The 23,292-nt window shown below is 41.8% G+C and overlaps 2 long non-coding RNA genes across 2 annotated transcripts in view; one reads left to right on the forward strand and one right to left on the reverse strand.

The window, feature by feature from the left end:
* The window catches only part of LOC144336610 (uncharacterized), a 175,504-nt gene that overhangs the window by 120,661 nt on the left and 31,551 nt on the right, over positions 1 to 23,292 (reverse strand). The window lies entirely within an intron of this gene.
* LOC144336615 (uncharacterized) lies at positions 3,918 to 5,574 on the forward strand. The gene is made up of 2 exons (XR_013408584.1): positions 3,918 to 4,104; positions 4,653 to 5,574. It is a non-coding gene; the product is annotated as an uncharacterized LOC144336615 (long non-coding RNA).

The raw sequence follows: 23,292 nt of genomic DNA on the forward strand, positions 1-23,292 counted from the left end.
ACATACATTTATGGGGTATATGAAAAATTTTGGTACAGACCTACAGTGCGTAATAATCACATCAGGGTAAATGAGGTATTCATCACCTCAAGCGCTTCTCCTTCGTGTTACAAACAATCCAATTATACTCTTTTAGTTATTATTTTTTCTTTTTTTGCAGGGAGGGGTTGGGAAGGCTGAGGGTAATGGCCCGGGAGGGGGTCTTTAGTTATTTTTAAATGTACAATTAAATGATTATTGACTGTAGTCACCCTGTTGTGCTATCAAGTACTAGATCTTATTTGTCCTTTCTAATTATTTTTGTGCCCACAGATAATGCTGCCTTCAACTTAAAATTATGTCCATTAGGTTCTTGGGTGTGAGCAAAGTATGACTGGGAAATCTGTCATCCCACTGGTGGTGGAGGCTGAGTCTGTGGATTGGTCAGGCTAAGTGTATCCTTGCCAAAGCTCAGGCCCCTTCCTGGTGGGGCAGGGTTGGGCTTTTCCATAGCAGCTGTTGCTTTCCTTACAGGAACTTGACATGAGTTCTTTTTTTCTTTTCTTTCTTTTCTTTTTTCCTAAAGTCCTTTTGAGAAATCTCATTGCATCTGAAATTCAGGTCCAAATTTTTATTTCAGCAGCCTCATCAAATTAAAAACTGTGTAAAATCCATTTTTAACAAACGATGGTTCTCGGACTCAAGTGCGCTTAAGTGGGTGTTTGGCAGTGTCAAGGATTTCCTGTCTCCTCTGTTTGATGAAATCTCTAGTTATAATATTGTTATGTCACCAAGATTCATTGCTTGCCAAACCTCATCTTAGACATTTATGTGGGTTTTCCCAAATACCCTTCAGCAACTTAAATCCTAGATGTTTTTGCCAGCTACCAGGGAAATTAAATAGGGAATACAGGAAATATAAAGTGACTAACAGTTAGCAATTGCACAACTCTTTCTCATGGGCATTTTCCATGGCTGGGAAACAAACTCGAGGGGACAGTGGAACACAGAAAATATTCACAGACATCCTGAAGTTCAGTGTCTACAGACATATGGAGAAATTTCTGGTTCTGTTCCTGGAAGGGCTGAATGTTTTAGTCGTAAACTTCTGTGCCTGGGGCTTGTTCAGTTATATCTAAGTAGTCATGATTAAACACAATTGGAATTGTGTTTTACCAAAGGTCAATGTTTGAAAGTTTCACAGGTATGCAATCACCTTTCTCTCATTAAAAATAATGAATTCATAATCATCTGAAATTAAGAACTATCAAAAGAAACAATTTACACCTTCCTAGTCAAACTTAACATTCCACAGACATTTGAGATTGTCTGATACCTTCATGAAAAACAGAAAACCTGGGTCATAAATGCTAATTTGTTGTTTACATACAGAATGGGAATAATGTTAAGAGATCACCAAGGGTGGACGTTACTCAACAGTGTGGCAAAACTGCTGGAGATGAGAAAGCCTGGGAAGGTTGTGTAATTCTTAGGGAAGTAAAGCACACGAACAATGTCAGCTGTCTGGGACCATATGCTCAAGTATATGAAAACAGAACCACTGAAGGTCAGAAAACCTAACATGAAAACAGAATGCGAACCTCTTGGAAATGAACTGAAATAATCCATTCCACAAAATGGAAAACAGAATATTTTGTCCAGGAGCCCTTAAATCTGGAATCTCCTCTATTTTTATAATAGGAATCAATACTTTTACTGAAAACTTCAGTTTTATAATAGCCTTATTTAGTCTTATATTTTTCCGTGGGTTGAGTTTAATCATGAATTTCAATATTAGTATGTGAAGGCACTCAACACAGGGAAGTCTTAAAAGTTGACAAGATTGATCTGTGTGTGTGTGTGTGTGTGTGTGTGTGTTCATCTGCAAAAATGACAAAACTTTTTTTTGTTTGTTTTTTGGTTTTTGTTTCTTGTTTGAGACTTTCTCTGTCTGTCACCCAGGCTGCAGTGCAATGGCGCGATCTCGGCTCACTGCAACCCCCACCTGCTGGGTTCAAGCAATTCTCTTGCTCAACCTCCTGAGTAGCTGGGACTACATGAGTGTGCCACCCTACCTGGCTAATTTTTGTGTTTTTAGTAGAAATAGGGTTTCACCATGTTGGCCAGGCCTGTCTCAACTCCTGGCCTCAAGTGATCCGCCCTCCTCAGCCTCCCAAAGTGCTGGCATTACAGGCATGCGCCACCACGCCTGGCCTAAAACTTTTAAAAAGAGAACTTGTTATTTGTGCAAAATGTGCTTATCTAAAATCTGTGACTTATATCCTAGAATAAGGAAGCATTTACCTATTTGCCAGAAATTTCGCCAGGCAAGAAAACAGTTTGCTGTATCGTCTATTTTTGTGAAGGTTTTTCCTTGTTTTAAACTATATTAAGGCATGTAATCGCAAAATAAGTAGTATCTGCTTCCTCTGTCCTCATTCATCCTGTAGCTAACCAAAAAAAGGGGAAAAAAGTCAGAATCTATGAAGTCCTACTTCTATGAAATGTTCTTTGTAGCCACTAATCCCATCTCACAACCAAACAAACCATTGAACTCCATACTAGTCCACCCTCCAGAATACACATTAGAGCCAGATGGAAAATCCACTGGCTAAATTAAAACACACTAATTGGGCATCAGATTTCTTCTGAAAATGACGAGGTATCGTGTGGGTGTCGGATGTATGACTAAGAGGAAATTCATTCTTTCTGTATAAATAAATCATTCGGATTCACTTTACTAAACTTTCTTTTTTTTTTTTTTTTTTTTTGAGACAGAGTTTCCCTCTTGTTGCCCAGGCTGGAGTGCAATGGCGCGATCTCAGCTCACCGAAACCTCCGCCTCCCGGGTTCAAGCGATTCTCCTGCCTTAGCCTCCCGAGTAGCTGGGATTATAGGCATGCGCCCGGCTAATTTTTTATTTTTGGTAGAGACGGGGTTTCTCCATGTTGGTCAGGCTGGTCTTGAACTCCCTACCTCAGGTGATCTGCCTGCCTCAGCCTCCCAAAGTGCTGAGATTACAGGCATGAGCCACCGCACCCGGCCTCATTTTACTAAACTTTTTTATTGGCTGCTGGAAAAGATCAAATGTAGGATGTGGAAAATTTAACTGTTAAAACATTCAAAAGGCTTATTCAGTGAATGGAAACAAGAATCAGTGTCATCAGACAGATTTCTAGAGAAGATGTGTTCCTCTGCAAAACAATTCTAGAAAATCAAGGACTATATCTGACATATGGACATATATAGATGTTCTCACCTTGGCAAGGATACATGCAAAAATTTTTGCAGTTAAAATAATATGCCAGAAGTTTTGAAGAACAGAGTTTTTGTTTGTTTGTTTGTTTGTTTGTTTGTTTGTTTTTTGAGACAGAGTCTCGCTCTGTGGCCCAGGCTGAAGTGCAGTGGGTGTGATCTCAGCTCACTGCAAGCTCCACTTCCTGGGTTCACACCGTTCTCCTGCCTCAGCCTCCCAAGTAGCTGGGAATACAGTCGCCCACCACCATGCCCGGCTAATTTTTTGTACTTTTAGTAGAGATGGGGTTTCATAGTGTTAGCCAGGATGGTCTCGATCTCATGACCTTGTGATCCGCCCGCCTCAGTCTCCCTTAAAGAACAGATCTTAAGACTCTGTTCTAGGTTGGGCGCGGTGGCTCACGCCTATAATCCCAGCACTTTGGGAAGCGGAGGTAGGTGGATCACCTGAGGTCAGGAGTTCGCAACCAGCCTAACATGGTGAAACCCTGTGTCTACTAAATACAAAAAAAATAGCCGGATGTGGTGTCGCATGCCTGTAATCTGAGCTACTTGGGAGGCTGAGACAGGAGAATCGCTTGTACCTGGGAGGCAAAGGTTGCAGTGAGCTGAGATTGCGCCATTGTACTCCAGCCTGGGCAACAGAAAAAAAAAAAAAAGGAAAAGACTCTGTTCTAACATTAATTTCTAGTTCACAGCATCACCAAAAAACACATTGCATACTTGTATGTTTTTTGTATTGTTTTTTAGAGATGGGTGTCTCGCTATGTTGTCCTGGCAGGAGTGCAGTGGCTATTCACAGACTCCATCATGGTGAGCTACAGCCTTGGATTCCCGAGCTCAAGCAATCTTCCCACATCAACTTCCCAAGTAGCTGGGACTACAGGTGTACACCACCACACCCGGCTCTCACACTATACCAAATTAACCTTACGCTTAAAGAATTCCCATCAACATATGTATTTGGGTTCATGAACTGCAATGAATATGACAGTTTTCTGAGTTTTCTGTTGTAGATTTAATGGTGATTCAATGACTCGACCCTTCAAATTTTGTTCAGAATAGTTGACCTGAACATCACTGATTATGTTTATGTAGGCCTTAGAAGGCTACGTATTTCTCAGCAAGGTGATCAACGTCAACATCAATGATGATAAATCATGTTACTGCATTTATCCATGATATGATGTCATGAAAATGGAATCTTACCTCTGTGGTCTTCCTCTCAAAAACTGGTAACTCTGGTCGGGCACAGTGGCTTACGCCTGTAATCCCAACACTTCGGGAGGCTGAGGCAGGTGGATCACAAGGCCAAGAGATGGAGACCATCATGGCCAACATGGTGAAACCCCATCTCTACTAAAAATACAAAAATTAGCTGGGCGTGGTGGCGCACACCTGTAATCCCAGCTACTCAGGAGGCTGAGGCAGGAGAAGCACTTGAACCCAGGAGGCAGAGTTTGCAGTGAGCCAAGATCCTGCCACTGCACTCCAACCTGGTGACATCCATAGAAACCCTCCTGGTACGGAATACTTCAACTGCAAGCAAAGTATTTTTTAAATCTTTATAAATGTATGACTGAACTGACAAAATAGTAAGTGAAATCCTCAGAGGCATGACATAGAGAGAAAGCATGACACCAACTGGGCAAGAAAATGATGAAGTTGGCATCTTCCCTGAGGGCATCTGCCAATTCCTGATGGCCTAGAGCAAGAGTCAGCAAACTATGGGCCACATCCGGCTTGTCACACATTGCTGTAAATAAAGTTTTATTGGAACACAAGCACTCCCATTAATTTATGTATTGTCTATGGCTGCTTTCACGTTACAACCACAGAGATAAAGTAGTTGTGAGAGAAACCATATGGCCCACAAAGCCTACAACATTTGCATCTGGCCCCTGACAGAAAACTTTGCTGATGCTTAGCCTTGATTTTTAGTAGGTTGAGTTTGTGGGATTTGAGAGACAAAGCCTGGGACCTACATAGAGTGGAATGCCAAAAGAAAGGCTGCATAAAGTTGGGACCCTAGAAAATGTTCGCCCTGAAGAAGGGGATGGAGGGAATACTTGTTTGCTCATGTCTTGGCTGTGATAGAAAGAAAAAAGTTTCCCTGAGAATTCTTCACAAGTTCATCCTTACACAGTAATGAGATATCTGGGCCAGGCACAGTGGCTCACACCTATAATACCAGTACTTTGGGAGGCCGAGGCGGGTGGATCACCTGAGGTCAGGAGTTTGAGACCAGCCTGGCCAACATGGTGAAACCCCGTCTCTACTAAAAGTACAAAAAATTGCCCAGGCATGGTGGCGAGCAACTGTAATCCCAGCGACTTGGGAGGCTGAGGCAGGAAAATTGCTTGAACCCAGGAGGCGGAGGTTGCAGTGAGCCAAGATCATGCCACTGCACTCAAACCTGGGCAACAAGAGCAAAACTCCGACTCAGAAAAAGAGAGAGAGAGAAAGAGATCCGTGTGGTGGTCCAAAAAACACTTCTAGCCAAAAATTTAGTTTATTCAAGTGATCTGGCTAAAAGTGGCTCTAGGTGTCTAGCATAAACCAACTCCGATCCTTGACTTCTCATACATAAAATTCCAAAGAATATAAGCTTTGAATCAAAAAGCACAAAACACATGAGGAAACACTGCTGAGAATGACGTTTACTGAAAGTAAAACTAAGCAGAATAAACAAACTGCCTAAGTAAATCCACGAAGACCTCAGATGTTGGAATTATTAGATAACAAATATAAAATATAATGTTTACTATCATGGCTACACATGGACATACAGAGGTGAATAACAGACACTGGAGACTCCAAAAGGTGAGAAAGTGGGAGGGGTGGGTGAGGGATCAAAAATTACCTAATGGTAATTTTCACTATTTACCTATTGGTACAATATTTACCCTTCAGGTGATGGGTACACTAAAAGCCCAGACATCACCATTACGCAATATATCCATGTAAGAAAGCTGCTCTTGTACCCCTTAATCTATAAAAATAAAAAATTTTGTTTACAGTAATTAAAGAAATAAAAGAAGGTATCAGAGAAGGAAAAAATTATCAAAAATAATCAAAGACACCTTGATTATTTTTGATATTTGATTATTTTTAGATGTATTTAAAAAATACATCTAAAAATGACAAATATAATAATTGACATTATAAAGTCAATTGATGTTAAGTAGCAGATATAGCTGAAGAGAGCAATAGCAAACTAGAAGATAGATTTGGAGAAATTATACAAAACGTAGCACAAAAAGAGAAATAAATAGAAAACGCAAAAGAGTTAAAAGACACCAAGGACAGAGTAAAAAGATCTAATACTTACCTAATCAAAGTTATAGCAGGAGAAAAAAGAATGGGGAAGAAACAATAGAGGCAATGGAAACAATGGCTAACAATTTTCCAGAATCGATGAAAAACAACAAAACTACAATCTTCACAAATAAAAATAACTTCCATAGACCCATTGTAAGTAAACTGCAAACTGCGATGCACCAACAAAGAGAAAGGCATTAAACACAGAAAACAAAGATCTAATGCCTACAAGAAAGGACGGTTAGGCTGATAACTAATTTTTCATCAATAACAATAACATTAGAAGATTATGGGATAATACTTCCAAATTTCTGAGGAAAAAAACTGTCAACTTAGAGTTGTATTCACATGAAACTATCTTTCAAGAATGAGGATAAAAAAAGACATTTTCAAGCAAACAAAAGCTGATAGATTTTCAACAAAAATAGCATCTCTGAAGGCATTTTAAAAATATATATTGTCAAAAGCTAGAAAGCCAACCCTAAAATAACATTGAAGAGGCAAAGATTAGTGAACAACAAAGGCATACAGTTAAGTGTAAATAAATATTGACTATATAAACAACAATAATAATGTCCAATTAGTGGTACTGAAGAAAGAGAGGTTTGACTGGGTGCAGTGGCTCATGCCTGTAATGCCAGCACTTTGGGAGGCAGGTGGATCACGAGGTCAAGAGAGCGAGACCATCCTGGCCAACGTGGTAAAACCCCGTCTCTACTAAAAATATAAAAATTAGCTGTGCGTGGTCATGGTGCGCACCTGTAGTCCCAGCTACTCGGGAGGCTGAGGCAGGAGAATTGCTTGAACCCGGGAGGCAGAAGTTGCAGTGAGCCGAGATCTTGCCACTGCACTGCAGCCTGGTGACACAGCAAGACTCCATCTCAAAAAAAAAAAAGAAGTTTAAATTCTGGACAAAAACATGAAAATTGGGAGGTGGAAGAACATGAAAATTAGGAGGCAGTGGTGTGAATTAACATGTTCTTAAGTGTTTCTTGTATTTTTCAGGAGAGTAAAGATACTAGCTTTAGACTTTGCTATGTTAAGCATTTCACAATTTCTAGGTAACCACCGAAAAAGAGAAATAGAGGGTATAACTTCCAAATTGGGAGCATGAGATGAGAAAAAAATGCAATGAGTAAAGAAAAAAAGCAAGAAAGGAGAAAGAAAAACCCTTAAAATCAAGACAAATAGAAAGTTCAAAATAGCATGGTAGAAATGAATTGAAATTATTAGTAAATATATCAGTAATCACAATAATTATAAGTGAACTACACTCACCAATGGAAGACAAAGTTTTTTTAATCCAGCTCTGTGTTGTTTATAAAACAGACCAAAAACTTAAGGACACCCAAAGAGTAAAAAGAAAATTTTAGAAAAAGATACACCAAAGTACTAACCAAAAGAAAGCCAATGTGACTCTAGAAACATCAAACAGGCCAGGCATGGTCTCTCACGCCTATAATCCCATCACTTTGGGAGGCTGAGGAGAGCAGATCACTCAAGACCAGAAATTTGAGACCAGCCTGGCCAACATGGTAAAACTCTGTTTCTACTAAAAATACAAAAAATTAGCCAGGCATGGTGGCACACACCTGTAATCCCAGATACTCAGATGGCTGAGGCACAAGAATCGCTTAAACCCAGGAGGTGGAGGTTACAGTGAGCTAAGATCATGCCACTGCAGTCCAGCGTGAGCCACAGAGTGAGACTCTGTCTCAAAAAAAAAAAAAAAGAAAGAAAGAAAAAGAAAGTAAAGAAATATCAAACAAAACAGACTTTAATGCAAAAGTTATTACTAGAAATAGAGGCTTACTACAAATTAACAAAATGTTGGATTTATCAGACATATTTAACAATTCTAAGCTTGTATGCTCCAAATAATATAGCCTCAAAATATCAAAGTAGAAACATCAACAAAACTACTAGGAAAATGGAGTGAGGAAGGATAAACTAACAACAGAGAGAACAAAAGGAAATTTCCATGATGAGCTACCCAGATCCCCACCGAGTTATGAAAGCCTTATTCCTCAAGCTCCTGGGAATGCTGCCAGAAAATGGCCCTTAGCTGTCAATCCTGTTTGTAGAGTGCCTCAGCTGAAGAAAACTGCCTTGTCCAAGCTTACTCTTCCTTCCAAAAGCAAGCCATATCAATGACTGACCAATAAGAGTTAAGAGGAATAAAGGTCCAGCTCACTTGCCCAAGTTAGGACAGCTCCAAAAGGTCAATCCTGTTCCAGAACTTTCCATGTAGTTAGCTAAGGCCTATGTTGTACCTGGATCACAACTTAACTTCTCCCTCTGCCCAATTCTTTTTCCTCACCCTCCTTTCAACACTCTAATAAATGTCCTCCATGTTCATCTCCATCTCAAAGACTGCTTGCCAAGGAAGCCAGTCTGCAACAAATATCAAGGAGAGATGCACTGGTAAGAAATTTAAAATATGGGATTAAAGGCCAGGAGAAAAAAAAAAAAAAATGGGACTACAGACCAGGAGAGAAAATGGGACTACAATTAGATTTTGGTGTAATTTACATAGAGGTCGTAATAAAAGTTCAGGAATAGAATGAGATGACTAAACTAAGGAATCAGTAAAGACAGCCTCAAAGATGCCAACATCTAAGCATACAAGGAAGAGAAGAATAAATGACTGAGCAGGACTGAGGAGAGGTATCAAAAGGTGTGACGTGTAGTGTAACTGAGGTCAAAGAACAGAAAACTTTAAGAAATTTTTAAGTGAACGGTGTCAAATGCTGTGCATAATAACATGGCTGTTGTGGATACTTGATGTATGCCGACATATCCATTTCCTTTTTTTCCTAGTCCATTCTTCAATCTCTGGGAAGCTATCACCTCCTCTACTCTTGGACGTCCTCTACGCTTGGTCCTCCTCTAATCTTAGTCCTCCTGTACTCTTGGTCGTCCTCTACTCTTGGTCCTCCTCTACTCTTGGTCCTCCTCTACTCTTGAGCTTCAGATGGATCTGATTCTCCCCCATGGTTCCAAATGAGGTCCTACACTCAGGCTTGGCCAATTGGAACATTGCACTCCCCTGGCCTTCAGTTTCGATTTGTGAGAATCAGACCCAGGGTTCTTTTGTTCAAACTATTAAATAAGTTCTTTTTAAAATTTTTAATTAGATGATCCCAGGGTTTGCTGGCAGCCATCATGCCACCAAGGAACCTCAAAATGAAGTAAACACAAAAGTGGACAAAGCCCAAAGTTAGAGAAAGTCCTGCCCTGGATGACATCATCTGAACATGTGAACAAAGCAATGTGTGCAGTGACATCCCTCGTCTTTTCCAGTACTGATCTACTGATTTCCTTTTTTTATTTATCCAATTTGAGTTGGGTTTCCTGTCACTAACAAAAAATCCTAACTGATAACATGAGGATAGATATTCCATACTCAATTTTGTATTCTACTTTTTTTAAAAAAACTTTTATTTTAGGTTTGGGGTACATGTGCAGGTTTGTGTTATAGGTAAACTTTTGTCGCAGAAATTTGTTGTACAGATTATTCTGTCAGCCAGGTACTATGTGTTTGACTTTTTTCACTAAACATGATCATGAAAGAATCTGTGGTTGTTAAAAGAAAACTAACTGCCTAGGTTGGAATCTAGTTCCCATAGCTGTGTGACTTTCAGCACATGACCTAACCTCACCTTGTAAACTGGGTACAATAATAGGATGTACCTCCTAGGGTTGTTGTGAAGGTTAATACATGTCAAGCCTTACAACCGTACCTAGTTCTTAGTAAATGCTACAAAAGTGTTAGCTATTATTAGGTATTATTCCCAATTACAAAATCTTCATAATCATATTACTCCTAATTATAAAATTCTCATTAGCATATGAATAGACAGTGTGTATTTTACTTGGCCAGTTGTCCTACTGCCAGGCCAGTTTTTCACTCTTATGAATAACACCATATTGAACCTCTTTGGGTATAAAGCTTTCTGTATTGTGATTATTTCCTTAGTTTTTTGCTTTTTTTGAGATGCAGTCTCACTCTGTCGCCCAGGCTGAGTGCAGCAGCGGGATCTCTGCTCACTGCAACCTACACCTCCCGGGTTCAAGCGATTCTTGTGCCTCAGCCTCCTGAGTAGGGATTACAGGCGCAAGCCATCATGCCCGGCTAATTTTTGTATTTTTAGTAGATATGGGGTTTCACCATGTTGGCCAGGTTGGTTTTGAACTCCTGACCTCAAGTGATCTACCTGCCTCAGCCTCCCAAAGTGCTGGGATTACAGGCATGAGCCACCGCACCCGGCCTATTTCCTTAGGGTGCTGGTAAAAAACACTGGTTCAAAGAGTTTATTTGATTCTCAAAAAATTTTAAGGAGGTAGAATCTACAGTCTTGGTCTGATGATGCTTCCTTTCCATTTTTATATCAATTAGGCTGTTAGTATTCACCTGAATTTTCCATCCTATAATTTAAGCTTATGGCCAAGACAGTCAACAATGGTGCTATGTGCTATAAGAGATACAAAAGCAATCATAATCTTTACTAAGATCATACACTCTAATGAGACAGGACAAATGCATAAAAAGAATTAAAGAAAACTTCAAAGAGAAGCAAAGTTCAAATGACTAGAAATTTTTCTGGATTTTACTTTGAAAAAGTAAAAACCATTAGAAATATATGTAGTAAGATACTCAGTAAGTGTTATGTTGAATGAATGTAATGGATACCATGGATGTCCTGGGGTACCTTCTGATGCCTCAGGATGGTGTGCACTAATAGGAAGTTGATTTTATTATATTTATAAGTCAGTGAAAACTAAGATTTTGTTACATTTTTTTCCCAAAGAGTTTTTATGCATCATAGCTCACTAAGGTTAATGACTTAATTACACCTATTTTACAAGAGAAACTCAACAACACAGGAATGGTCATGTGTCTTAATTACACACACACACGCCTGTTCTAGAAAAAAAAAAAAAAAATCTGTCTGGGCGGTGGCTCAAGCCTGTAATCCCAGCATTTTGGGAGGCTGAAGCAGGTGGATCACTTGAAGTCAGAAATTGGAGACCAGCCTGGCCAACATGGTGAAACTCCGTCTCTACTAAAAATACAAACATTAACCAGTTGTGGTGGCGGGTGCTTGTAGTCCCAGCTGCTTGGGAGGCTGAGGCACAAGAATAGCTTGAACCCAGGCAGCAGAGGTTGCAGTGAGCTGAAATTGCTGCTGCATTCCAGCCTGGGCAACAGAGCACGTCTCTGTCTCAAAAAAAAAAAAAAAAAAAAAAAAATTCTGACACCTTTAACGTATCAGGCATTTACAGTCATTATTTTAAAAAGTATAATTTGGAAAGATTACTTTAATCCCACAGTCTTAGCTGGACTGAGGAAGAGGTCAGAAACAACTCAAAAGAAATTATGGTTCCAGATGCATTGGCAAATTTAATTCAAGGATCAATCAATATTCATCTGACCTTCATAAATGATTTGAAATTCATATCCTCTCTTATGAAAGGAGTATTAAACCCAAAGTCCTGAGTTCTAGTGGTGTCTCCATTAGATATCTGTTGCTTTTGCAATGTTGTTGACTCCAAGAGACAGATCACGGATAGGAACCTGTATTTTCCAAAATGAGACTGCCAGCCAGACACCGTTTCTGTTACCCTCAGTGGCTGAAGACCAAGGAGCTGAGCCTCTGCGTGAGCTGCTCTTCATCCCTGGAATCCAGGTTACTAACCACAGGGATCTCTGCACAAGCTTTCTTGAGTAACATGGAACCAGGTTGCCCATCTCTATCCACATTTTACACAGGACTGCTGAAATGAAGCATTTTGGAAAAATTGCTGTGCTTCACATCTCTTTTGCCCTTAGGTCTTCAGCTGAGTTATAAGTCCCACTGTTTATCAGGGGTACCATCTCCCATACTCCAATGCCCAACTCCCTCCATCTCCTACTCAGTAAACTACTGCACCATGTTCACCCAGTTATTGAAAGCTGGAATCATCATTTATTTTCCTTTTCCTTCACTTCTCATATGCAAGTTACTACTAAAGTCCTGTCCATTCTAGATCCAAAATTTATCTCTTTTGTTTTGTTTTATTTTATTTTATTGAGACAGGGTCTCACTCCACTACCCAGGCTGAAGTGCAGTGGCATGATCTCCACTCACTGCAGCCTCGACCTTCTAGGCTCAAGTGATCATCCCACCTCAGCCTCCCAAGTAGCTGGGAGCTGGGACTACAGGCAGGAGCTAATTTTTATACTTTTAATAAAGACGGGGTTTCCCCATGTTGGCCAGGCTGATCTCGAACTCCTGACCTCAAGTGATCCGCCTGCCTCAGCCTCTGAAAGTGCTGGAATTACAGGCATGAGCCACCACGCCCGGCCTAAATCCAAAATGTAAACCTAGAATCAGTCTTTGTGGAATCGTTTTGCTCTGCTCCATTCCAAGTACCGCAACTCTCCCTCAAGTCATCAGTTCTCACTTAGACACAGGCAATAGCTTCCTACATGATTTCAGACTGACCTCCTCCAAGTTTCTCCAACACACCAAGTTCTCTCCTATTTTCTGGCCTTTATTCCTTCTGTTTCTGTACCCAAAGTGTACTTTCCCCAGGCTTTTCACCTGGACAGCTCCTTCTCACACTTCAGGTCTCAACATGTCATCTCCCCCAAGGTTGCCCTCCCTGTCCACTCAGTCAAAACCACTCATTTCCCACCACCACCCCATTGCCCTCTGTCTCAGGACTTTCTGAGAGCACGCTACTTTTAGAATGACTTACTGTGTTAGTCACAGTACTCTAGAGGGACAGAACTCATGGAATATATACATATATATGGTTTTATATATTAAAAAAAACTGTGTGTGTGTGTATATATATAAAACTATGTGTATACATATATCTATATGGGAGTTTATTAAGTATTAACTCACACCATCACAAGGTCCCACAACAGGCCATCTGCAGGCTGAGGAGCAAGAAGAGCCAGTCCGAGTTCCAAAACTGAAGAACTTGGAGTCCGATGTTTGAGGGCAGGAAGCATCCGGCATGGGGGAAAGACATAGGCTGGGAGGCTGGGCCAGTCTCTCTTTCCACATTTTTCTGTCTGCTTACATTCTAGCCGAGCTGGCAGCTGATTAGCTAGTGCCCACCCAGATTGAGGGTGGGTCTGCCTTTCCCAGCCCATGACTCAAATGTGAATCTCCTTTGGCAGCACCCTCACAGACACACCCAGGATTCATACTCTGTATCCTTCAATCCAATCAAGTTGACACTATTAACCATCACACTTACATATCCGCTAATTATGTAGCATCTTTCTTTCCCATTAGACTGTAAGTTTCACAGAGGCAAGGGTTAGATCCATTTTATTCACCGGTGCACACTCAGTGAGTGGTAGGACAGTGCCTGGCATGCAGGGGACAGTCGTCAATACTGGCTGAACAAACAAATGAGTGATTTGAGATCCCTCTTACCAAAGACTTTTGTCTTAGGTAACATAAATTTTTCTACTGGGCACACAGGACTTACCATGTCCCACAAATGCAACAAATTCCTACATTCACCACCTTTTCACTTAATACTCCCTCCACCTGCTTGCTCCTAACTCAAACTTTGTTCTTTGAGGACCCAGCTTCCCCACTGGTCTCTCCAGCTGAAGCGGTGCCTTCTCCCTTTCAGACGCTGGAAGGCAAACTCACTCCAGGACCTCATTAAAATCAACACAGCAGAAGAGGGCCCACTAGCTTCTTAAAGAAAACAATTTCGTGTGACAGTGATAGGAATGAAGGACTAACAGAAGTACAGGATATGAACTACACACATTAATTTTACAACCTAATTCAGCCAAGTACAGTGGCTCACACCTGTAATCCCAGCACTTTGGGAGGCCAAAGCAGAAGTATCCTTTGAGCCCAAGAATTCGAGACCAGCCTGGGCGACATGGCAAGACCCCATCTCTACAAAAAAAGGTTTTTTAAACAGTAGTTGGACATGGTGGCACACCATGTGGGCCACACCTGTGGCCCCAACAACTCTGGATGCTGAGGCGGGAGGATCACTAAAGCCCAGGAGGTCAAGGCTGCAGTGAGTGTTTGCACTGCTGCACTCCAGCCTGGGCACAAAGTAAGACTCTGGCTCAAAAAATAAAAATAATAAAAATTAAACCTAATTCGCAGCTTTATGGTTCTGTGACATGGCTACAAAACATTTTCCTACTCAATAATTTTTTTAAAAAAAGCAAAGTGCAAATATGAGTAGTTTAGTAAAACTCAGCTGACGCTGATACTTTATTTTTTGAGACAGCGTCTCATTCTGTCGCCCAGAGTGGAATGTAACGGCATGATCTCAGCTCATTGCAGCCTCAACCTCCTGGGTTCAAGCAATCCTCCCACCTCAGCCTCCTGAGTAGCTGGGACTACAGGCAGGCACCACCATGCCCAGCTCATTTTTATATTTTTTATAGAGAGGGGGTTTCAACATGTTGCCCAGGATGGTCTTGACCTCCTGGGCTCAAACAACCCACCTGCCCTAGCCTCCCAAAATGTTGGGATTACAGGCGTGAGCCACAGCGCCCGGCCTTGACACTGATACTTTAATAATTATACCCAGTCTGTGTTCCACTACTGGCCTGGTAAATTTCTTTATGATTATACCCAAATTTGCATACCTTGGTACACAAATGTTTTACTCTCCTTAAATTGTTCGATAGTTTAACTGTGTTGTTTTGTTCTTTCCAACTTCAATTATGTAAAAGTTTGTTTTAAAATAAAAAAGCAGCTTTTTGTACCTAACATTCTCTGAAAGGCAATGCCTCTCCAAAAATCTGTGCATATTTCTCTCTACGTCCCCTTCCTTGTTTCCTGTCTGTTTCATAATTCCTGGCAGGGAGCCAGGTGCGGTGGTTCACACCTGTAATCCCAGTACTTCGGGAGACCAAGGTGGGTGGATCACTTGAGGTCAGGAGTTCGAGACCAGTCCGGCCAACATGGTGAAACCCCATCTCTGCTAAAAATACAAAAATTAGCTGGGCACGGTCGTGGGTGCCTGTAATTCCAGCTACTTGGGAAGCTAAGGCAGGAGAATCGCTTAAACCCAGGAGGCAGAGGTTGCAGTGAGCCAAGATTATGCTACTGCACTCCAACCTGGGCAACAGAGCAAGACTCCATCTAAAATAAATAAATAAATAAATAAATAAATAAACAAATTTTTAAAATAAAATAAACACAATTACTGCCAAGGATTGGTGCAAATGTCTGTGTCCCCAAGTTAGGAGAACTGATGCCCTAGCTGGAAAAGATAATTCAGAACTAAGAAGATGGCCCAGCACTCCCTAGACCCAAGTTCTAAACTTTCTGGTCATACAACACCTCTGGCAACAAGAGGATCTCTCTAAAATGCAAATATCAACTTTCACTGTCCACTTGAACCTTGTTAATGACTCCTCTACTTTTAGCAAGAAGTCCAAACACTTCTGCAGTCAGGTAAAATCTGGCCTCTACTTAACCTCTCCAGCCTCATTTCTTACCTTCATTTACAGAGAATTTGGCTTCCTCGGACATGTCACATTCTGAACATTTGCTCTTTGCCCTCCTAAGAACATTCTTCTCCCTTTGTTGTCACCCTGGACGCTCTGAATCATCTTTCAGTTCTTGCAGTTGGTGTCTATCCTATGTACCCCCATAGCACCCCACAGGCTCCTATCACAGTATGACATCACAGCTTCCTGTGTTCTTGTCTATAGTCCCCATTGCACTGAAAGCTCACTAAAGACAGTGATTGTAACTCTTGTACGCTGCTGGATACCTAGCATATGACTGCCACATAGTAGAAGATATATATATATAAAATTTTTTTTTAGATGGAGTTTCACTCTTGTTGCCCAGGTTAGAGTGCAGTGGCACGATCTCAGCTCACTGCAACCTACACCTCCCGGGTTCAAGTGATTCTCCTGCCTCGGTCTCCCGAGTAGCTGGGATTACAGGTGCCGGCCACCATGCCCAGCTAATTTTGTATTTTTAGTAGAGATGGGGTTTCGCCATGTTGGTCAGGCTGGTCTCAAACTCCTGACCTCAGGTGATCCACCCGCCTCAGCCTCCGAAAGTGCTGGGATTACAGGCGTGAGCCACCCCACCCAGCCTCAATAGATATTTATTGATGGATAAGTGAATACATGCGTGAAGGAGCAGTTAGACATCCCAAGAAGTGTTGGCATTCATTCAGCTTTTACAATATTACTGCATCAAGTCACGGAGTATATCTGTTGTCCTTACATTCCAGAGAAAACTCTAAAGCTGTTCCTATCAAAACGTTCTGCAAGGACTTTATGCTAAATAGATTTCTGTACAGGCTAAATGTGTTTTTTAAAGGAAACATGTCTATGGATATTTATGACTATGGGCTTAGAAGTAACTGCTCACAGACTTACGGTTGGTTACTTGTGAGCTTGCCTTCAGGGATGCTAAGAAGATTCTCTGTGCTCTTAGCATATCTCCCCTATGGATTGCTGGTGCTATCAACTAATACAGAGCCTTTTTTTGTCTTAAGGTTTTACAGTCTCTTAAATACTGCAGAGTCAATTAAGACATTTTACCTTATAAGTCATTTATGCCGCTGGGATTTAAGGAAACAACCTTCTGGACTAATTAAATCATGTATACTATCAAGCAATCAAGAATTTTTCAATCTTGCAATGACAGATGTTCAAAAATTTCCCAAAGAATATGTAACCATAACAATGAGAATAACAATAATAAAAATAGGTTGGGAGCGGTGGCTCACGCCTGTCATCCCAACACTTTAGAAGGCCAAGCCAGGCAGATCACTTGAGGCCAGGAGTTCAAGACCAGCCTGGCCAACATGGTGAAACCCTGTCTCTACTAAAAATACAAAAATTAGCCAGGCATGGTAGCACACACCTGTAGTCCCAGCTACTCAGGAGGCTGAGGCACAAGAATCGCTTGAACCCAGGAGGCAGAGGCTGCAGGGAGCCGAGATCATGCCATTGCACTCCAGCCTGGGTAACAGAGCAAGCCTTTGTCTCAAACAGTAATAATAGTAATAATAAAACATCTAACAGTTATTGAACCTTGATTGTGCTGGACAATGTTACAAGCTCTTTTACATGTACTATCTCAATTATCTGTCCAATAGGAACCACTCTTATCCCCACATGACAAGGCCTCAAGAGGTCAAGTGACTTGCCCAAAGTGAAACAGCTGGTGTTCAAACCGAAACCCTGAGTCCAGAGCAGATCCTTTCATTCCTACACTACTTTTCCTGTTCTTCTTTATCCAGAATAAAAGAAAATACCTGCTACCAAGGTATCAACTTGGTAAAATAATACCAAATTATTTTAGAACTCAGCCAAGGAGTAAGCATCTCAAAGCTTTCTTTTTTTAATATAGCAGTGTTACTTTCCTGATATCCTGCATCTGCATATAAACTGCAGCTATATAAACATCTCATATGTGACCAGTGGCAATGAAGAAGTGAAATATATTTCTGAAATCTCTCAATGAAGAGTTTATATTAACATTTTAAATTAATTAATTAATTAATTTGGCAAGGGACTAGAGCACACCCTACTGGCCAGCTAATAGGAAATACAGCATTTACTTAGGAGAAAATGCTTAAATGTTTAAATAATTTGAAAATAAAGTCAGGTTAGCATCTAAAAGAAATTTGAAAAATTGTCTTGTAAACATCTAGATTATGTATCTAAATTAATGTATCCATAAGACTTGGCCAGGCGCGGTGGTTCACGCCTGTAATCCCAGTACTTTGGGAGGGCGAGGCAGGTGCATCACCTGAGGTCAGGAGTTCAAGACCAACCTGGCCACATGGCGAAACTCCGTCTCTACTGAAAAGACAAAAAATTAGCTGGGCATGGTGGTGGGTGCCTGTAATCCCAGCTACTTGGGATGGTTAGGCAACAGAATCGCTTGAACCTGGGAGGTGAAGATTGCAATGAGCTGAGATTGCACCATTGCACTCCAGCCTGGGCAACAAGAGCAAAACTCCATCTCAAAGTAAATAAATAAATAAAAATTAATTAATGTATCCATAAGACTAAAAAATTTCCAACAGTTATACATTTTAGAGATGGGATAGAATTAGAAACATAATAACCACCAATAGCATCTAATGTTAAGAGAGCATTTGGTAAATGAAAGGTGGCCCAGTTTAAACAACTATGCAAACAGCCTGTCTAAAACTCATACTAAGAAAAAGTAGTGAAGCCCTGGCCCTAACACTTAAAATAATAGACTGGGAAATTAAAACCAACCTGCTCAGACTTCTCACAGGTGAAGTATCCTTTTTGGGGAAAAACTAGGAAGGGAGAGCAGTATCCATAACTAACTAATGGAAAAATGTGCTGGGCGTGGTGGCTCATGTCTATAATTCCAGTACTTTGGGAGGCTGAGACAGGCAGATCACCTGAGGCCGGGAGTTCGAGACCAGTCTGACCAACATGGAGAAACCCAGTCTCTATACTAAAGATACAAAATTAGCCGACGTGGTGGCACATGCCTACAGTCCCAGCTACTCGGGAGGCTGAGGCAGGAGAATCGCTTGAACCTAGTAGGCGGAGGTTGCAGTGAGCCAAGATCGCACCATTGCACTCCAGCCTGGGCAACAAGAGCGAAACTCCATCTCAGAAAAAAAAAAAAAAAAACTGAAAAAGGAAAAATGAAATGTTGCCAAGAAATATATTTTCTGTGCTACTTTTCAAGTGGCCACTAAGGTTAAAAAGTAAAAAGTCCATGGAAATCTCTTTGGGATTGTGGTACTCCTCATGGGTGAATCCAGGCTCTTATCAGAATTATCCAGGGTTCGGCCGGGCGCGGTGGCTCAAGCCTGTAATCCCAGCACTTTGGGAGGCCGAGACGGGCGGATCACGAGTTCAGGAGATCAAGACCATCCTGGCTAACACGGTGAAACCCTGTCTCTACTAAAATACAAAAAAAAAAAATTAGCCGGGCGAGGTGGCAGGCGCCTGTACTCCCAGCTACTCGGGAGGCTGAGGCAGGAGAATGGCGTGAACCCGGGAGGCGGGGCTTGCAGTGAGCTGAGATCCGGCCACTGCACTCCAGCCTGGGCAACAGAGCTAGACTCCGTCTCAAAAAAAAAAAAAAAAAAGAATTATCCAGGGTTCACCGGGCGCGGTGGCTCACGCCTGTAATCCCAGCACTTTGGGAGGCCGAGGCAGGCGGATCATGAGGTCAAGAGATCGAGATCATCCTGGCCAATATGGTGAAAACCCGTCTCTACTAAAAACACAAAAATGAGCTGGGCGTGGTGGTGCCTGCCTGCAGTCCCAGCTACTCGGGAGGCTGAGGCAGGAGACTCGCTTGAACCCGGGAGGCAGAGGTTGCAGTGAGCTGAGATGGTGACATTGCACTCCAACCTGGGGACAGGGTGAGACTCCATCTCAAAAAAAAAAAAAAAAGAATCATCTAGAGTTTATTTTATATGTGAGAGTGTGAGAGAGTGTGTGTGTGTGTGTGTACATGCATGCGTTCTGGAAACATCCATGAACAGCAATATGAATGTTCCCCAAATGCAATGTAGCACACTAAGCAAACGCCCTCTAGGAAATGTAATTCCTCTCTTGGTTATATTTTTTTATTGCACACTTATCTATAAAATAGTTTAAGTGCATAATATACATTTATATTACGTATAGACAGAAACAAAGGCTCTAGGACCAAGAGGGATATATAAAATGTGTTTAACTTTAAAATATTTATCATAAACAAAGTAGAAACACAAAAACATCTATAATCAAGAAGAACAAATACCAAAATGTATATGTTCTTCTACAGGATTAAAATAATATCAAAATGCAAATATAAATGTAATAAGGTGCCTGTCCAGCATGTTATGCTTACACATGACATGTGGCATTTCTTTGAGAGGAAAGAAAGAAGCAATGTTTTCAGGAAAACAGTGTCCGTGATTCTAAGGTTTCTGAGCAAGAACCTCACCCTTGTTCTCACTCCAAAGACAGCTGCTTCTTACACTGAAAGAAGGGCAAGTGAAGAATGACAATTTGGGTCAATGTGATGCAAGTCTAAAGTTTTAGATGTTGAGTTCTTTTCTATTAAAAACAATCAACTAATATAAATTCCTTTTAAAATGGCCTCAAAAGTAAGCAGACTGTGAGAGATATAAAAAACACTGTCTTACTTTAAATGTCATGCTTTACTGGAGATAATTCAAAACAAATTGGGTTCAGGAAAAAGAGACTGTTTCCCCGAATCTCTGGTGTAGTGTTCTAATCTATTAAAGGTCAATGAATAATCACTTAATAAACACAATATGCTAGTATCACTTCAAGATGCTTAGCGTTTTCCTTTTAAACTCTTCCCAAGATGTCCTACAATATTATTGACATATCAATTTTATTATAACACATCATTAACAGACTATTAGATTAAAAATTTGTGGGGTGTAAGTCTTCTCATGTAATTCTTCCACGGCTGAGAAAGCCATATTATATAACTGTAAGCTAAACGTGGCAAACTAGTGGCTAAACAGGTTTCTCCCCAAAAATGAATAAATCAAGTTTATTTTGCAAGTTGTTTAAAATAGAAAAATCAAATTAATCATGTATTACTCATGTGACTTTATGATTTTTGATAATTTACCAAAACATTAGCACATCATACAGCTCACAACTGTAGAGTGAGTATCCTGTTGATCTTCTTTCTCTAAAGAAGGGGTGTGTTTGATGGTTGCTCTGGTGATTATCACTGTTTTATGAATAGGGGAATGTAAAAGCATGCCAATAAGGCTGAAGCACAAATTACAACTGTATTGTAGTGACTTGAAATGGTATAGCCAGGGTTCCTTTCAGATGAAACGTGAGCCCCTTCAAGTGCCCATTCAGTAGATACTGTTCTGTGAGGTTTGAAAAGATGTACCCTGGCAAGTTCTCAGGCTGATCTTTTTTTTTCACTGATAACAGCCTATGGGTAAGCCACGAACATAAATGACAACAAAATGGGAAGAAAATCGGGACAGATTTTCTTTGGATCAAAAACTAGTCAGTTGGTAAGGAACTCAGCAATTAGTTGTGACTCATTTCCATCATCCTAAAATAATACTAAATGAATGACAGTAAGGTGACAGGTTAACTGAATTGTTGACAAAGAGCATAGGCATGAAAATGACCCAATGGCCCCTTGTAAGACAGAAAAGCCATCAGAAAGGAAGCCAGATTTCTCTCTGCAAAACGTTTGTTTGTTTTGCAACCGAGAGAGGGCAAAGATACTTCAGATTCTTTTTTTTTTTTTTTTTTCTTTTTCTTTTCGTGCTTAAGTCCTTGAATTCAAAATTAGGCCTTTGAATTAAATTAAAAAGAATGTAAGTAAATAATTGTGGGGAAAAGGCAAATCATTTCATGGGGTGTACAGTTAATAGTTAACCTGATAATAAGGCCAGAATCTCATTCCATATGTTAAACTACCCCAATTAGGTAGTGCTCAGTGTCTAACTATCAGGCATTATTGCTGAAGTGCAAGCAGGGGCTCCAGGAGGCTAGAGGTCAGCGACAGGTCCCGGCTCTGGCAACAGAGGACCAGCCAGGGGATTTGTTCTAGTTAAAACTAGAGGGTTTCCGTCTGTTTGCTTTTTTTCTTACTTTAGTCACTCTTGGTTTGTTATCATTTGTATTATTTATTTTACGGTTAAACTATAAGCCTAAGTTGCATCACTGGCGCCCCGAGAAACCACCTCCCACAGGCCCGCTGGGGCTTTGTCCTTGGGCATCTGTGGCCTCTCCAAAGCCAAAAGACGTCGGGGCCAGCTCAGGTCGCCTGAGTAAACACAAGCCTGGGAAGCCGAGGGCCCCCTAGGTCAGCAGTGGCGGAGCTCCTCCTGAAAACCCCCAGAGACCCTGAAGGGCTCAACCTCTATCAGGACCTTTCAGGACCCTTCCTCCATTTTCCAACACAGTCAGAGGAGCCCTGGGCTTCCCCCACGTGGCCTCACCGCCCCACGCCGGCCCACTCTGTCCCTTCATGCTCCCTTGCTGTCCTACTCTGTCCCTCGCCATCCCTCACAGTCCTACACTGTCGCTCACTGCCCCTCCCAGTACCTCACCGTCCACTGTCCCACACTGTCCCTTGCCATCCTTCACTGTCCGAGTCCCTCACAGTCCCAAAGTCCCTCACTGTCCCACACAGTCCCTTACTGTCCCACACTGTCCCTCACAGTTCCTCACCGTCCCATACGGTCCCTCACTGACCTACTGTCCCACAGCCCCGCACTGTCCCTCACCGTCCTGCTGTCCCTCACTGTCCCACAGCCCCGCACTGTCCCTCACCGTCCTGCTGTCCCTCACTGTCCTACACTGTCCCTCACTGACCCACACTGTCCCTCACTGACCCACACTGTCCCACGGCCCCGCACTGTCCCTCACTGTCCCACACTGTCCCTCACCATCCTACACTGTCCTTCACCGGCCCACACCGTCCCTCATCATCCCACACTGTCCCACACTGTCCCTCACTGTCCCACACGGTCCCACAGTCCCACACTGTCCCTCGCCATCCTGCTGTCCCTGTCCTGCACTGTCCCTCACCGTCCTGCTCTCCCGCACTGTCCCACACTGTCCCTCACTGTCCCACACTGTCCCTCACTGTCCCACAGCCCCGCACTGTCCCTCACTGTCCTACACTGTCCCTCATCGTCCTGCTGTCCCGCACTGTCCCACACTGTCCCACACTGTCCCTCACTGTCCTACACTGTCCCACACTGTCCCTCACT

This window comes from Macaca mulatta, chromosome 1, assembly GCF_049350105.2.
Source record: "Macaca mulatta isolate MMU2019108-1 chromosome 1, T2T-MMU8v2.0, whole genome shotgun sequence".
NCBI classification, from domain to species: Eukaryota; Metazoa; Chordata; class Mammalia; order Primates; family Cercopithecidae; genus Macaca; species Macaca mulatta.